We start from the raw sequence: 16,874 nt of genomic DNA, 5'->3' as shown, positions 1-16,874 counted from the left end.
CATGGCAAGGTCTGAGCTGCTTCACGTGATGTTCTCCCTTCCCACACATCCCAGAGCAAACTCCAAGAGAAGGGCAGCACGGGTGGCTGGGTCTGCAAGCACTTCAGCCACCCCAGGTGAACCTCCCGTAAGTCAAAACCTTATGTATTATGTCACTGTAGTTACGTAGCATGCTGACCTCGACTGCACTGCAGGCTCCCTTATTCAGTAGCTCAGGTGCTGGCTCTGCAGAGATAAGTTCCCGTGACCATCCCGGACGGATAACCCCGCACAAAGGGAAAGCCACGCAGCAAGGGGGAAGCAGCGAGGCACGAGCAGGTTCTGCACTCTAGTAAACAGAGTACATCTGGCTGCAGTGAGTCACTGAGGCACAGCACCAAGTCTCGAGAATGGTCCTTCCCTCTGCCAGGACTGAGAAATAACAAAGTTGGATGAGGAAATGAGAAATAAAAAAGAAAAAAAAAATAAATAATAAAAAAAAAATCCCACAACATCACATCGTGGTTCATTTATTGTTTCAAACAGCTGTAGCAGAAATTCTGCTTTTGTTTTTGCTGGCTTTTCTTTCTTTTTCCTCCCTTCCACACAAATGAAACGAAGCATGGAAAGCAAGGGCCCTGTCAGCATCCGTTCTGCACTGATTGTTCATTTCTAATGGCAATCCAGAAAGACAGACCTCAAATTACAGCCACCAAAAGTACAACTTGAACAGATAAACTTCTCCCAGAGATAAAGCCCTTATTTACAGCAGAGTACACCCCTATTTCACACCGTGCTGCTGCAAAAGGCAACTTTAACCATCTACAGCAGGAGTTGGTCACGACTTCACTGCATGGGTAGCTGGAGTTGCCATAAACCCACGGTGCAGAGGGGGCCCCTTGAAAGCCAGGTGAACCGTAGCACTGCCTAAAAGCTTCAGTGCTTCACTTCAGCTCCTGTCTTCCCCATTAAAAAGATGCAAATGCTTTAAACAAATAACCGAAGCACCTGCCGGTCTGCAGAAAATTGGAAGCAAAATTTTAATTTTAGCAGCAGAAAGTATATTATGAATGAAAAGATCACAAGGACTGGATCTTCTTAGTCATCGATACCACAATTAAAACCAAAAATAAATATGCCATCAAATTAGATGTACTTTTTTATACCCCGTATTGCCAAACAATCCCAGTAAAGAAGACCCAAACATGCAAAAAAATAGTTTCAATAGCAGCTCCTTCTAGGAACTGCACATTGTTTCTTTCACACAGACACCAAGCGTGGGGCTTGGCTTGAGAGCTGGGGGAAAGTCGGTTTTAGACCATTCCCACTAGAAATTTTGTCAAGCTTTGTGGGTGGACTGGGATCACCCCCGCCATTTCTCCAGGCATTAGGCTTTAGCAATTAGAAGACCCAACTCTGCATCCCTCTAGCCATTGCCAGAGGCCAGGGATGTCAGCACAGCCAGGCTTCAAGGGCAACACGACTGGCAAATGTCAGAGGGCAAAGTATTTCTGGCAGATTTAAAGAAGATACAAGGCTATACCTGTAAGAGCAGAATACCCTGCCTCTAAGATGCCCCATTTGGGAGCTTTTGTTCAAGACGATGCATTTAAACAGAGCCCATCAGAGGAGTGAGCTGCCAGGAGCAGAAGGGGGGTGAGGAGTCACCCTTACTAGGGAGGGCAGGGAGCTGGCTGTATTTAACCTGCCTGGCTCTGAGGGCGTAAGATTAGCTTAAACCACTGATAAAAAGAGCAAAGGACAATATTGCCACAAGAACAAATGAGGATAAGCTGTCTATGAACAACTTCAGGCTGGAGCAAAGAGGATGCACTCCAGCCGCAGTGGGGCAGGGAACCCAATCAGCCTTAAGATGCATCTTGAGAAATTTATTAATGAGATTATACCCCTTGGCAGCTCATGAGGGTAAGAAAGAAGCCTTCATAGTCCCACCAGAATTGTGTGCTCGTGTTGTTCTGCTCATTAGCCACATCTCTTCGTTGTTTTTTTCCTATCCTCTCTCACTGACATGCCACGACTGTTACAGCCATCCACTGTGCTGGGAACTCATTCTGGGCATGGGACAGGAAACTCCAGCAACCCAGAGGTTTAAAAGGCTGCTGAAGAGAAAAGAAGTATTATATACCTGATTTTACAGGTGCAGCAATGAGGACAGAAGCAATCTGTTTCCACAGCAAAGGGACTCACCTCTCAGCATTGTGCCATGTATGTAGGATTGACATGAATTACACACCAAACTCGAACTACCAGCAGGGACAAAACCACACAGTGACAGAGACATCGCCACGTTACCCACTCCTCTAAGCACCGCCCCCACAACAAGAACAGAAGCTTTCAGCTGAGCCTGACTTTAGTTACCCTTTGCCACCACGTAAATAACAAGCAAAGCTCCACCACTCCCACCCATCACCAAATGTTCTTCCTATACATGCTACAATAAACTCCATACAACCTTGACCTATTTAAGACAGAGGTTGTCCCTACCACCACCCAGCATGTCTCCATCCCTCTGTCCAGCAGCCCCCTGCAGATGTTCAGGCTTCCTATCCCCCAAATACTTCCATCTCTTTTGGGGATGTTTTTGGAGATTACCGCTCAATGTTCTTTCGAGCCATTTGTTTTCAAAGGCACGCCAATAATTTGCCTGTACCTCTGACAGGTTTCCAGCTTTCAGCTCTGTATGTTTAGATAAAACCAACATCCAGAGTTTAGCCTTTCAGCTGCAGATTTTCAATGAACAGTTCTCGACTAAGGCAGTAAATGCGGCTGCTGCCTTGCCAATGTGTGACACCATTTCCTACTGGACAACCCCGTGGCTGCTGCACAAGTACCAGAATGTGCGAATTGATTCATTCCTTGTACTCCACTGCCTTCTAACGCAATGCCTGATTGTGGACTGCAAGGGTTTTCATGGGATGAGTGGGTTTATACCAGTTAGGACACCCTCACCTCTCTGCCTGTTTGCTGAGCCCATCCGAGGTGCCTGGTGAAGCTGGGTCTCTGGCTTTGCCTTCAGGCTCTCAGCCAAGCAAGGAGGAAGACCTGGCTGTATACAGGCACGGCTGCAGCACAGGCTTTACCCAGGCTGAAACAAATCCCACCGGCACATTTACATGGGTAAAAGACTGAGTGCAGGCAGTGCCCCAGCAACCATAACCCACAGGGGCAACTATCTGGGGACAAATCATGAGCCATCCCACAACAAGCAAAAAAAAACTGGGTAAATCCCCTAAAATGTTCCAGCCACAGCTGTTCAGGAATAACCAAGAGAGATCTTTTGATCTTTTAATCCAAATTAAAGCAGCACCTGAATTTACTCTCAAATATAACAAGCCCAAGCTTAGGCAGGTCTTGCTGTGCTTGGCAGGGTTGTCCCAGGCTCTGGCAGCCGGGTGCCCATCTCTTGGAAGAGCAAAACCCCATCCAAAAGCCTCCCCATCCTCCCCGGCAGAAACTACAGCCACCGATAGCCCCAGGCTCCTGAGGATTACTTAATGTTTGGACAAACATTTGGAAGCGAGGAGCCCTGTGAAGGCATTGAGAATTATGCAAATGCGGAGTGAACAGGAAGCGTTGGCAACTTATACAAGTTTGCCCTCATTCTATCAAAGCCTCACAGCAATAATGCTCTTCCCCCCAAGTAAAGCTGCTGGAATCATTTCACCTGCTTTAATGCACTCATATTTAGACATTTCTACATGCCAGGAATGCATGAATTAAATCAGCATCTCCATTTCATGTAGATTTAGTGTAATGGGAGGGGGAGAGATCTTTGCAAAGATCTCATTGCACTTTGCATTTCAGACCCTTGGCCAGGGCCAACTGGATGGATATTTATTATTTACTCCCTGTCCCTGCCTGCTCACATGCCAGGGGTTGCTATCATCGTATCATCATGGGTGAGATCACTTCAGAAGCAGGGTTGGCCTAAACAGGCTGTCTGAGATAGAGACTGAAGGCAGAAATCAGGCAGGTTATTATAGAGATCCTATGTCAAAGTGCTTTATTTGACTTGGAAAAGGGTTGTCTGCATTCCAGATCAGCAAAATGTCTGTATCACTACAGGTGGCTAAAAAAAATGAAGAATTAAATATCAAATTAGTGAAGATTTTCCCTACAAGGAAATGCTTTAGTATTTACAAAATATATATTCCAATTTATTATCCAAAGACTTCCTTTCCCCCTTAAATCTCAAACACAAGGCGGGGGGATCCATACCCAGGACTTGCAAATTCCCCATCCTCACAGCCAAAGGCATACTAGCTCCTTTCCACAGGCAAGAAACCAAGACATCTCACATTTGCCTTGGCTTGATCTATACTTAAGATTTGCTTGCAGCCTGTAAAATTATGAAAAGAAAATTAAAATGAATATATATAAATATCTCCAAAATACACCCATAGCCCCAGCTACGCTGACAAAACGCAACTGATTTAGAACAAACTCTGTAGAGGCTGGGGAGGGGAGAGATGAAGGAAAGAGAAAAAGATCTTTTTTTGCTGCAGAAGCTTCTTTCCTCCTGGGAACAGGTTTTGGCTGCTCCAGCAGAAGGGATATAGCAGCAAGTAAATGCCCCTGCCAGGTGCCTCAACCTGCAGAGCCACAGGTGATGTCTAGCATCCAAAGCAGCAGTGGACCAATTCCACTAGCCCACACTCACACTTCTCAGCTCCCCATATATGTTGCTCTAACAACAAATTACCCCCTAGAAAATCCTGCTTCCTCCTTTCCTAAAGTTAGGCAGCAAACTTGGTAAGGAAACTGATCTGGCTGAAAAATAATGATAGAAAAAAAAATCTAAACAACCTATAAGCTTCATACTGTGTGTTATAGCTCTATCAGAGCATTTTTTGGTGCACAAAGGGCAGTGAAACTTGGATCTGGTACCAGCAATTCCTGCCTACCATGACTGAACTGAGATGCTGCCAGTTTTTCTCTGGGGATAACATTTATCCTATCACCAATTCCTGTATAATGAAAAACTAATTAAGAACACTGTAAGACGAAAAGAACAGCCTCATCTTCCAATGAAACATGAAATTTAAATCACCCACACCTCTTTTCTCTGTCTCTGTGTGCAATGTGTGTGCCCAAGTTTTCAATTTGTGCAATAACCTTCAAGCAAAGGAAATTATTTAAAATATTTTTAAATGCATGCAGGGCCTAAAACAGCAGCTCTTATTGGTAATATAACATAATTAATGTCACTTACTTACATCATCCAGGAAATTAATCTAATCAGCTAAAATAATAAGAGAGCCAAAACTTGGCTCCAAAAGGAGAAGCTGCCCATGGGGGCGGACCAGCTCCGCCACCCACTATGGCACAATTTAACCCCCTGTGACCACCACGCTCTCTTGGCCACATCCTTGGGGATGTCCACTGCATCTCATGCCATCAGCAGTGCTGGTCCCAGGGACTTGGATCAATGCTCTATTCCTGACCCTATTCAAATGGAGGCAAAGGGTCAGGTATATATTTTTAAATTACTTTTAATTTTATGTATGTCTTTTGGGGGGGAGGTCTAGTCAAAATTAGTTCAGCAGAATAGGACTCACTGCTCATTCTGAACCTGCACAATGAGAACAGGTTTAGAGAATAACATTCCAAAAGTAAGCTATCCTATAAAAATATGATTATTTAAAGATTTTTTGGGTCTTAGACACAGGCAGCTGTAGGAATATCTCTGGGGAAGTGATAGCTAGTTTACATCAGTGCATTTATATCGCTGAGCTGTGGGTGCTGGGTGGCCATCACCACACCAAGCCTTTGTAAATCACTCTGAGAAGCTCCATGAACAGGTGCTGGTTGCAAAACTGGGGTATTTTAAGGCTCCCGTCCCATTGCCCAGCAGTGACGAGGCCACAAGGCTGCTGCCCCCCGTGTGTGGGGGTGTGGGTTTGTGGTTGGGGGCAGCAATGCCCAGTGGGGTGGGTCACCCAGATGGAAAGCGTGGGTCCCGCTGCACTCCAACCAGCCATGAGGACCAGGGCTGCATTTTTTACCGATGAAGCAGCAGAGAAAGGGCTCTCGCTGCGCCTCCGCACATCGGTTCAGCACGCAAGAACAAAATAACAAAGCAAATCCACTCTGTAGTATTAGGGATTATGACTCAGACTTTTATTCCTCCTCCCCATGATTCATTCGGCGCAGCCTCACAGCTCAGAGCCAGAGCACAGACTCAGAGCAGCCTCATCATTTCAGGCTCCCCCCCAAAACAGGGGGGGCTTTCTGCCATCTCGCTCATTAACTCCCCTTTGCAGTCAAGGGTTATGAATTCAGATTTTTCCCTTTCCCCTCTGCTCAGCCAAGTGCTGCACGCCCGAGCCACGTGCCCTTGGATGCTCAGCGCCTGGGAACCCGTCACAGCCCTGTGACCGCTGTAAACACGCGCGGCCCCACAGCCGGCCTCTCCAGCAAGCAGGGGGGGGCGCACATTAAACGGGAGACAAACAGGAGGTTACTCGAGGCCAAAGGGAAGGCTGGCTGCAAAATGCTACACAGGAGGCACGGAGAAAAACACCAGGATGGGGACGCAGCCTTAGAGAGGTGGTAGTCAGGCAGTGACGAGCAATGACCCATGAAGCAGGGGGGACCTGCAGAGCTGGGGACAACCCCGCGGTGCCTCTTGTGCTAAGCGCATGAGGTATCTCTGCACTTGTCATCATACACCCCACCACTCCCATTTCTTTCAACAGCACATTTTTGAGGCAAAAAAAAATGTGTTTTTTGTTTCCACCCCCCACAGTTCATCTGGAAGGTGAATTGTGTCCCACAGCACCCAGCACCTCCACACAGTGCTGTCTTGATAGACTGTAAACTGAAGATCAGCATCTAAGCACCTACATTTCTTCACCTATCTGGAACTGACCCAGGGTGTCCCCAGGACATGTTCAAGTTCAGTGGAACGCAATTCAGTAGCAGGACGGTGGGGTCACAAGGGATTTCTAGCTAGAGAGACCATGCTCTGCATCCCCACTTGGTGCTTTCAGCATTGCAGGTGACGAAGGATACTTTGCCTGGGGAATGAGACCTCTAGAAGCACCCTAACTCAGCCTGCCACCCAGCTTGCATTTTTTAAGCAAAAAGGAATTACAGCTGCAGGACAGACTGCTGGAGAATATGGGGAGAAACACTGTTTTGTGTATTCTATAGCCTAAGCAGCCCCATCCTGCACCCAGCCATGCCGGTGCTGCACAAACACCGAGCACAAAGTGATCCCTGCTGGACTGAACAAAACAAAAAGCCTTGCAGCCTCTCTGCATTTGGATAATAATAGCAGCAGATGAATTCCACATTTCAAACAAGGGTAAGACATTAAACAGAGCCTCTGTAGGAAGATTAGGTAGAATATAAAAAAAAATCCTTATGTCCTTGGCAATGAGCTGATTGGCAGCAAAAGCCAATTGGCAGCAAACAGCCTCTTGGTGCCCTGTGAAACCGAGTGTATTAGAGTTCAACAGCTTGCCCAAAGGCTAGGGGCTGCAAAATATGGAGTACAAAAACATCTGTGATACCTTCATCAGGCCCCACTCAGAAACTCACTACATCACCAGGTTCATAGGCGTCTGTGAGCTTGTTACCCCACTCTTCCCAGAAAGACGGTGTAAGGGCACTTCAGCAAACCTGAGATGCCAACGTGAAGAGCACCTCACCTTCTTCAGCACAAGAGGCTGGAGGCTGGGCAAGCAGGGCAGGAATAAAACAAAGTGAAGCAGCAGTAAATTGTTTTCCCTGGTACAGCTGCACAGGGAGAAGCTACAAAAACATTAACCCTTTTTCAGGCTCCTACAGGTGTTTTTGAGGCTGAAAGTCAGAAACAAACATTAATCAAGGCAAGCAGAGATTGAAGAAAAATGAAAGGGGTGGGGAGCAATCTCTTACATCCATCCTTTTTTTCTTTTTTTTTCTTTCTTTTTTTCCTTTTTTTTTTTTCCTCTCTTTTTTTTTTTTTTTTTTTTGACTTAATGGTTATTTCTGTTCTGCATACTATAGAGGAAGCACTGTAGAGAGGGACCTGGGAGTCCTGGTGGCCAGCATGCTGTTCCATTGTGGCCAAGAAGGCCAAAAGTATCCTGGGGTGCATTTGGAAGAGTGTTACCAGCATGACAAGGGAGGTGACCCTGTCCCTCTACTCAGCCCTGGTGAGGCCACACCTGGAGCATTGTGTCCAGTTCTGGGCTCCCCAGTACCAGAGGGATACCGAGCTACTGGAGCAATTTCACAGGAAGGCCACTAAGATGATTAGGAGACTGGAGTACCTGTAATACAGGCACAGGCTGAGAGAACTGTGCCTGTTTACCTTGCAAAAGAGAAGACTGAGGGGAGACCTCCTCAATGTGTACAAGTATCTGAGGGGACAGTGTTGAGAGGATGAAGCCAGTCTCTTTTCAGCTGTGCCCAGTGACAGGACAAAAGGCACCGGGCACAAACTGAAGCACACAAGGTTCTGGCTGAGTATGAGAGGTGCCCTTCCTTACTGTGAGGTGACAGAGCACTGGGACGGGCTGCCCAGAGAGGTTGTGGAGTCTCCTTCTCTGGAGATATTCAAAACCCACCTTGATGCCATCTTACACAACATGCCCTGGGTGATCCTGCTCAGCAGGGGTGTTGGACTAGATGATCTTCCAACCTGAGCCATTCTGTGATGCTACTGACTCAAAGTGCAGTTTTTACCCTTTCAACACAGCCCTTTGACATCAATGTTCCTATCACCCCACCACACCTGGAGGCACCTCCTCTTGTCCACCACACTGTCTTTCAGGGCCAGACTGTTGCTACATGAGGCAGGTATAAAATAGAGAGACCTTCCAGTGGAAGTTTCAGACAGAAATCTCAAATCCAAAACACTACAAATGTCAGTGAAGCAAGTCTGCATGTTAGCGGGAGACATCATTCCTCTGTCCTTGCTATCCAACTTCAGAAGAAAAAAAAAATCCCATCCATTTTACAGTTTCAACCAAAATAATTCATGTCAACAATCAAGATTCCATTTAAATACCCTGTTTTCTTTAAGAAACAGCTTTTAGACTGATGATTTAAGAAAACTAACATCAAAGTCTTAATTTATTAAAATCTATTAGAATCTGTTTAAAGACATAAGAAGCATGAAACTTCAACAAGCTGTTAGGTTTGCAGCTGGTATTAAATTAGGAGCTGTTGACTCCTTTGAGGGTAGAAAGGCTTTGCAGAGAGATCTTGACATATTAGAGGGCTGAGCAATCACCAACAATATGAGATTTAACAGGAGCAAGTGCTGGATTCTGTACCTGGGACAGGGCAACCCTGGCTGTACATACAAACTGGGGGACAAGGGGCTAGAGATCAGTCCCTCAGAAAAAGATTTGGGGTTTTGGTCCATGGCAAGTTGCAGATGAGCCAGCAGTGTGCCCTGGCAGCCCTAAGGGCCAACCCTACCCTGGGTGCCTCAGGCCCAGCACTGCCAGCCAGGTGAGGGCAGGGATTGTCCTGCTCTGCTCTGCGCTGTGTGGCCTCACCTCAGACACTGTGTGCAGGTTGGGGTGCCACAGTGTGAGAAGGACACAAAGCTGTTAGAGGGTGTTCAAAGGATGGAAAAGATGATGAAAGGCCTAAGGGCGAGATATATGAGGAGTGGCTGAAGTCACTTGGATTGTTCAGCCTGGAGAAGAGGAGAGACTGAGGCCTCATGGTGGCCTGCAGCTCCCTGATGAGGGCAGTGGAAGGGCAAGCGCTGAGCTCTGCTCTCTGGGGACAGCGACAGAACCCGAGGGAACGGCATGGAGCTGGGACAGGGGAGGGTCAGGCTGGGGGTTAAGGAAAGGTTCTGCACCCAGAGGTGGTCGGGCACTGGGACATGCTCCCTGGGAATTGGTCACGGCACCGAGCCTGCAGGAGTTCAAGAAGCATTTGGACAACGCTCTCGGACACATGGTCTGATTTTGGGGTGGTCCTGTGAGGAGCCAGGAGTTGGACTTGATAATCCTTGTGGGTCCCTTCCAACTTGGGATATTCTATTTTGCTCTCTTCAGTGAGTTAAAAGGTGCTGTTTTTCAGTATGCATGAAACATGGGGGCTCGGGAAGATAACCCAAGTTTTACCAACATATTTTGATGTCCTGACCAGCAGGTAAGCTTACACACAGATCTCATCTTTAAAACACACCATTTCTGCTATGTGGGAAAAAAGAGGTGTTTTAACAACATGTATCCAAATAACTAGTGCAGAGGGACTCTCCATTTCCACAAGAAAAAGCCAAAAAAAAAAAAAGAAAAAAAAAGAAAAAAAAGAAAGAGCAAGGCTGTTCATTTTTCTCTTCTCATGGATGAGCAGACACCTGTGTTAGGACAAGAATTACTCACTCTGAAGAGTCAAGAGAGATAAGGTGCAGATTTTCAGAGACATTAAGGACCCAAGGACAGCATTAGGAAGCTTTTCATGTGACATCAGACATATCCAATATCTAAATAACATTTTTCACTGACAGAATCATCACAACGTGCTGAACCTGACTCACGTCTTCATGCACTCAGGGAAGCCTACTCTATCATAACCAAATTATCATTTACTATTGTCGTATTTTGCAATAAAATCCAGCTGCAATATCGCACCATATTGTGGGAAGACAAACACACATAACAGTGGGATTTTTTCACACTTCCAGTATCACTGGCAGTAAAATAAAGAACATTAATCTGAATAATATTTCCTAGAAAGAGCTCTCACATGTAATTAGTTTTTCTAAACATTATTTCCTTACTTGAATTGGCATGTCTCTTACATAAGTGTTATCTTATATAAGTTAGTGACCTGTCTAGAGAAACACCTCACCCTGTAACAGCCACAGGGTAATTACACCAACAGAGGAGGCAGTAGAAAGCATTTACAGAAGGATGAACACTTGCTCCAAAAGGACAAGCAGGAGCTGGGAGAAGACAGGAAGGAAATAATGAGAGGAGAGAAGGTACTTATGAGTATGAATCACGCATATCCCTAGACAGACATCCTTCCATTAATGATGAATATCCTAATTCCCCTAAATAATGCAAGGAAAAAATGTTTAATCATTTAAAGGTATCATCAATAATAAATACGTCAGTTCCATATGCTACCATCACTGTTCTTCCCTGCTCAGGAACTGTTTTAAGGAAAAGACTAAAACCACCTTTCCATTTTGGAAAGATGCTTCAATATCACAGCCACGAGAACTAAGGAAGTACTTGAGACAGAAAAATGGGAGGCAGAGCATGCTCACACCCTGTGCAGAGGAAAACCTCTTTATACCATGACTGCCATTCCTATGTGATAGAGGAGCAATGGAAGCTTAGTTCTCGTCTGCTCAGGGAAAACATGCACAAGCCCAAATATGCACTGAGAGTTTGGCTCACCTCCAGCCAGCTCCCAGGGCTGCTTCAGCAGCTTTTCCACAGTGGACCTCACTGAGAGCAAACCAAGTGGATGCTCTCAGTCTTTTGGCCACCCCACCATGAACAAGAAAGCAAGTGGGACGTGGGAGGATTGAGGGCAGGACCAGGACACGAGGTGACAGGTGCTCAAGCACAGGGCATGGAAAACAGCAAGAAGAGATGTGCAGGGCAGCTGCACTCCAAGTTTCCAGGGTCAGCTCAGAGAGCTGCCACATGCCAGCTGCGCCAGCAAGGGACACAACCAGGGGAAGGCACCCATCTGAGGACAAGCACAGATCCTGGGACAAAAGGGGACCACAGGGGAGGCAGCGTATCCACTGCCTGCAGCACCATAGACCTAAGAGTGATTGCATAGGGCTCCAGAAGCAAGACCATACACGAGGGGTACAGAGATGCTACGTGTGCACTAAGACCTGTGTCTGCACAGGGATAAGTAGGAAATGATACCTTTTCAATACTACATTTCTGAGGAAGAGCAAAATGCGTTTTAAGAGCCCTAAGTCCCACTGCTGCAACATTGCCAGCAAAACACACCGTGTTCAGGGCAGAGCCCCTCCACATCCCCAGAAAATCCTGCAGGTTTCCCAGCTCACCTCAGCATGAGCTCCTCTCAGTCAGCCACCATCTCGTCAATGCTCCAGTCGCACCCTCCCCTTGGTGTGGGCTGTCCTGACATAATGTTCTGTCGTGATGAAATCATAATCTCAAGGGCTGCTGCTGCCATGGCAATCCCAGTGACTGAAAGCAAATGAAACAGATAAGCTGTGCAGAACCGCTGTGAAGAGTTACAGGTCTGTTTTGGGCAGTCCTACTTGCCTAAGCAGTATGGGAGAAGGGTAAGGAAATAAGAGGTCAAAACCCTGAAAAGACACCATATTTCCAAACCACGGGTACATTTTCCAGAAAATCCTTTTCCCTCCGAATACAGAATGGGTGTAGGAAGCAAGGGAATCAGGTTTCATAGAAAAAAAAAAAAAAAAAAAACAGTGCAAACTATGCCAAAATACTTTACTGGAATCCCTAAAACAAAGGAGGGTAACCACCCTCAGGGAAGATCTATATCCAATCCCTTAGAGCCATGTGAAGCATGCAGTGTCCCACAGCAAGAAAACCAGCCTGCTGTCTCTGCCAAATTTCTATCAGGGTTTGGGGTGGAACAAAAGGTCTGTGCCACCAGACCTTGATATGTATTGTTTCAACTTTTTCTCTTTTCCCTTGGAGTCACTCTTCCGATTCAATATCTGTACTATTTTAAGCAACTCTGCTAAAAAACATGATTGGGCTGACCATAAAAATCTTTTCCACTGGAACAAAGATTTAAACCTGTGACTCAAAAAGTCTTTACAATGGGGGGCTGATTATCAAGAGGACCAGAATATCCTCTTATTAGAAAAATGTTCACTGGTCTTTCCTGAACCTCATGCAGTGGTATTAACTCAATGGCTTGTTCAGTTGCATACAAGCAAAAAAAGGCTGTTTTCAAATCAGGGAAAAATGTGTGTTGTAATAAAGCAAAAGGAGCACGTATGTGTGTATGTGAATGTGTGCATGTGTATCCATATATGCACATACTTGCATAAACACACACATCCTTCTGATTACTGTCAGCAAAAGAGATATATAGAAAAATATGAAATCGGAGAAAACAAGGTCGGAAGGGATCAAAGGACATACTCCACCCGCTTGCCTGAAGAAAAACAAGCCTAATTAAGACTTTTCTATAATTATTATTGTTTCTTTATTGCAGTAGCAGGTGTCATGGGAAAAATAAGGGCCCTACTTAAGTTCTATGCAAATACTTAAGGCAGTTTTGAAGAGATCTAGAGAGGAGTACTAGACTTCAGATAATATTAATATAGGGTACTCCTAAAGGAATAAATCAGTTTATATATATATATATTTTTAAAGTCTTATTTATATTGGTACAGTATTCATATACAAATCAACTCTTAGCAAAGGGGCAGGGTGCACAGGTTGGGCAGCAGCCCAGGCAGAGGCAGAACCACAGCCCAGGGCTGGGGAAGCCCAATAGTGCCCATAAGGAAATGTTTCCCAAGCACTGAGCACACAGATGTGGTGTGAACTCCCCCAGATCCACCACCAAATCTCCCTTCAGCCTCACCAACTGTAGCTGTTTCTGCTCTTTCACACTACGCCTCCATGCCATGACTATTTCACCAGTTTTTCTGCTGGTTTTTGGCTGGCTCAGTTTGCCACACTGCTTGAGCTGCATCTATCACTACCACAGGGCTTTGATACCGAAAACGGTCAGCACGAGGCCACTGAAGCCACAAAGATGACGGAAGCGAGGCAGGTCTTAGAAAGGGCCCCACAGCTCCAACGCCAAAGGTTGAGATAGATAAACCAGGGCAGCAGCACACAGCCTGAGAAACCCTGCCCTCTTTATCAAGCCTTGCTGACAAAACATCAAAGGAAAGTATGCATAAAATCCACAGTTTGCTGTTACACAGAAGGGTAGATTAGATTTTAAGGCAGCAAGTAATCAGCAACAAGCCTAGGAACTCACTTTATAAATGTCAGAGCAGCAGCGTGTAATAGAGACTTCTGTCACACTCACACCGACCTGGATCTGAGCTAGCACCCGTAGAGGAAAAGTTCTGGAAGACTTCCTATCCCATTTCGTAAGTCCTAGAGCCAAAGTCTGATCTCCTGGCAGGCAGAGAGAACATACGCAGCAACTGAATCCAAATTAAAAATAAATAAATAAATAAAAATTACCATGGGGATCAGAGCACAGTATGTAAAACTTTTGTTTACAAGTTTTCTGGCTGCTCATTTATCAGCAGAATTCACTGGAAAACTCAAAGGCAATCAGGCAATCATCCTTTCACAAGCTTGCTTTGCTCAGTGTGGCTCCTGCACAAAACTGTATGCTGAAAACATCAACAGGGTGACATGAGCCGATTGCCTCTCGAAGCAGCTGCAACATACGTTCCTCTTGCTATGTCAAAAAACATCTCTCAATTTCTACAGTATGCAATAATTATTTTGCTAATCACAGGGTGCTCTGCGCTTCTCAAGCTGAATTATTATTATTACAGTTGGCTCAGCTGCAAACGCGTCTGCTTTCCAAACACACAGCACTCGGCTGAAAAAGAGGGGTGGGGGGGCTCTAATCCTTCACTGGCTGCAGCATAAACCAGTGAATGGCATTCCAGCATGTAATTTCTTTTAACAGGAAAAATAACGTCTTTCAGGAGGTTTTCCATTTTAAGTCAGAACAGAATTACCACAAAAACAAGGAAAAAAAATACTGGGCAAGGCAACATAACACTTACTATGTCCTTCTTTCAATTCACCAGCTCAGAGCCATACTTATCTCTCAACTTCAGCCTAGAAACATATTTCATTTAGAAAAACTTTGTAGCTGCTTAAAAGAGACACTGAAGCAGCAAAGGCCACACACTTAGATACTGAGGAGAGAAAAAAAAAAAAGAGAGAGAGAGGGGGGAAAAAAGATTTATCTGTCTAGATGCTGTAAGCTAGCTGAAATCTGCCACCTACAACTCATAAACAATCTCTCCAGTGGGCACGCATGACTTGGGCACATGCCAGCCTGAGCTTGAAATGTTGTGGTAGAAAACGATCTGGTCTGGCCAATTTCTAGCCATCTATTTCACTTTCACCCACTTTCTTCTAAAACATCTGGCTTTGGCCAGGGCCAGCAACAGGATGCTGTATGAAAAACAGAAGCATCTGCCCCACTACTGCAGGTCTGTTGCATTTGAGCCCAAAATGTAGGAGGAGCAGGAGTGCAAGCATCGCCATCAACGCTAACCTGGAACAACCCCGGACGGTGACAGCTCTGCATTAAGTAGATCGAGCTTTTAAAAACAATTCCTCCTGCCAGACTACCTCAGACATGACTCGCTCCTTATCCGTTTCAAGGCAAGGTCTCTCTGCACCTCCCATGTCAAACAGCCCCATACTGAAGGCTGCAGCTGGTAAAGAAGTTCACGTGCTATTGCATGGGGATGTGGGACCGACATCACCACCAAACTCTTCGTTAGATAAACAGTCTGCTGCCACTCTGAACTAAACCAGAGCAAAAAAATCTCATTCAGGCATGCAAAGGAAACAGGATCAGGCCCCTGGGTCTTGAAAATAGAAATCCACCCTAACAATTGGCACTAGCTGGTCCTTGTGGGCAAGAGTCACCAGAAAGATCAAGTTATGGATGTGTCCTGAAATAGCCCCTTGCCCAATGGGGGCAGAGGTGGGTGGACAGGACACATCACTGCTTGGAGAGGAGTCTGCACTGCAGAGACATTCAGAAAAAAAAATGAAGAGTCATCCTGAGTGAAACATAACACTCAGTGTTTACATCTCGTTTAAGAAGTCTCACATATTATCAGCAACATGAACTGTTGGGTCTGGAGCTTGGCTTCTGGGCATTCACCCTGCTGATACCCCTTAAAATTTTTGTGATCGCGTTACATCTTCCCGAGAGGCAACTGCCACCCAAACGAAAGCCCCCTCCGCAGACACACTTGCATAAACCACGCTTGTTAGAGAGATCACCCGACCTGACCTCCGAGGAGTGCGGGCTGAGCACGTTCAGGAATTGCCACCCGTTGGAGAAATGCTCAGGCACAATTGCCAACGCCGCAAACAGCAGCCTGGAAAGCGTTGGCTTCCCAGCACGGGAAATGCAGTGCTGAGTCCTGGGATTTTTTGGAAAAAAACAGCTGTGCAAGCAAAGCCATCCAACCGACTTGCTTGCTGCCCTGGGCCCACGGGGCTAACGCAGCCAAGAATAAAACGCCTGCCACAAAGTGATATTGAGCATGTTCTTCAAATTGCCAACATCAAAGCATTTCCGAATCTCAGATCCCTCTGCTTCTATAATCAGAAGCAGTCAAAATACTCGGCTTTATAGCCGACAAGTCAAACTAAAAGACGCTGAGCTTTACAGCTCTCGCTGCTTTCATGGAAATTGCAAGTGTTGTACAGGACGGTGCCTCGGCTCCATTTAAAATTCCCTCTGCTGCCCATGCTGTGGGGCCGGCACTGCCACGTGCTGTCCTCACGCAGCATTTTCTTACAGGGACATGGTCTGATCAGACAGATCGAGCTGTTACCATCACACACAAGCCAGCCTGCTCAGCTGCTGGCACCCCCAGGAGCCCTCTGTTCCTGCATAGCACCGCATCAAGTGGCTGAGCCCAAACTGGGGCCAAATCCCTCAAGAGGGGGGGAAACGGATTCAAAACCAGGGTGGAAAGCCCCAGGCTTGCAGCAAGGCGGAATGCCATTAAAATTAGCAGCAGACAGATAAGGGAGCTAATTGCTGGAATGCAGGCCCAGAGCTCTGAGCACAGCCTGCAATCACCAGCAATGTAAGGAAGTAGCACTATGGCCATTAACCCCACTTATACCCTTCAGTTCTTACCATCAGGTCTGAGGTGCATTATACTCGCTTAGAAGCTGCAACCTGAAGTCAGTAAG

At 46.1% G+C, this 16,874-nt stretch overlaps 1 protein-coding gene across 11 annotated transcripts in view; it reads right to left on the bottom strand.

Annotated features, from left to right (window-relative positions):
* Positions 1-16,874, bottom strand: part of LOC311432873 (uncharacterized protein) — an 89,197-nt gene that overhangs the window by 60,316 nt on the left and 12,007 nt on the right. For 4 of the 11 annotated variants that reach the window (XR_014690394.1, XR_014690395.1, XR_014690396.1 and 1 more), the window contains 2 exons: positions 13,933-14,104; positions 11,999-12,143 (listed from right to left, as the gene is read on the bottom strand). The exons of 3 other annotated variants lie outside the window; for them this stretch is intronic. The gene's annotated coding sequence lies outside the window, so the exon portion shown is untranslated. The remainder of the gene's footprint in view (positions 1-11,998; positions 12,144-13,932; positions 14,105-16,874) is intronic. 4 more of the 11 variants (XR_014690387.1, XR_014690388.1, XR_014690389.1 and 1 more) reach the window with 2 other exon arrangements.

The sequence above is a fragment of the Aythya ferina genome (assembly GCF_964211825.1).
Source record: "Aythya ferina genome assembly, chromosome: 2".
Lineage (NCBI taxonomy): Eukaryota > Metazoa > Chordata > Aves > Anseriformes > Anatidae > Aythya > Aythya ferina.
This window is presented reverse-complemented; position numbering and strand designations above follow the sequence as displayed.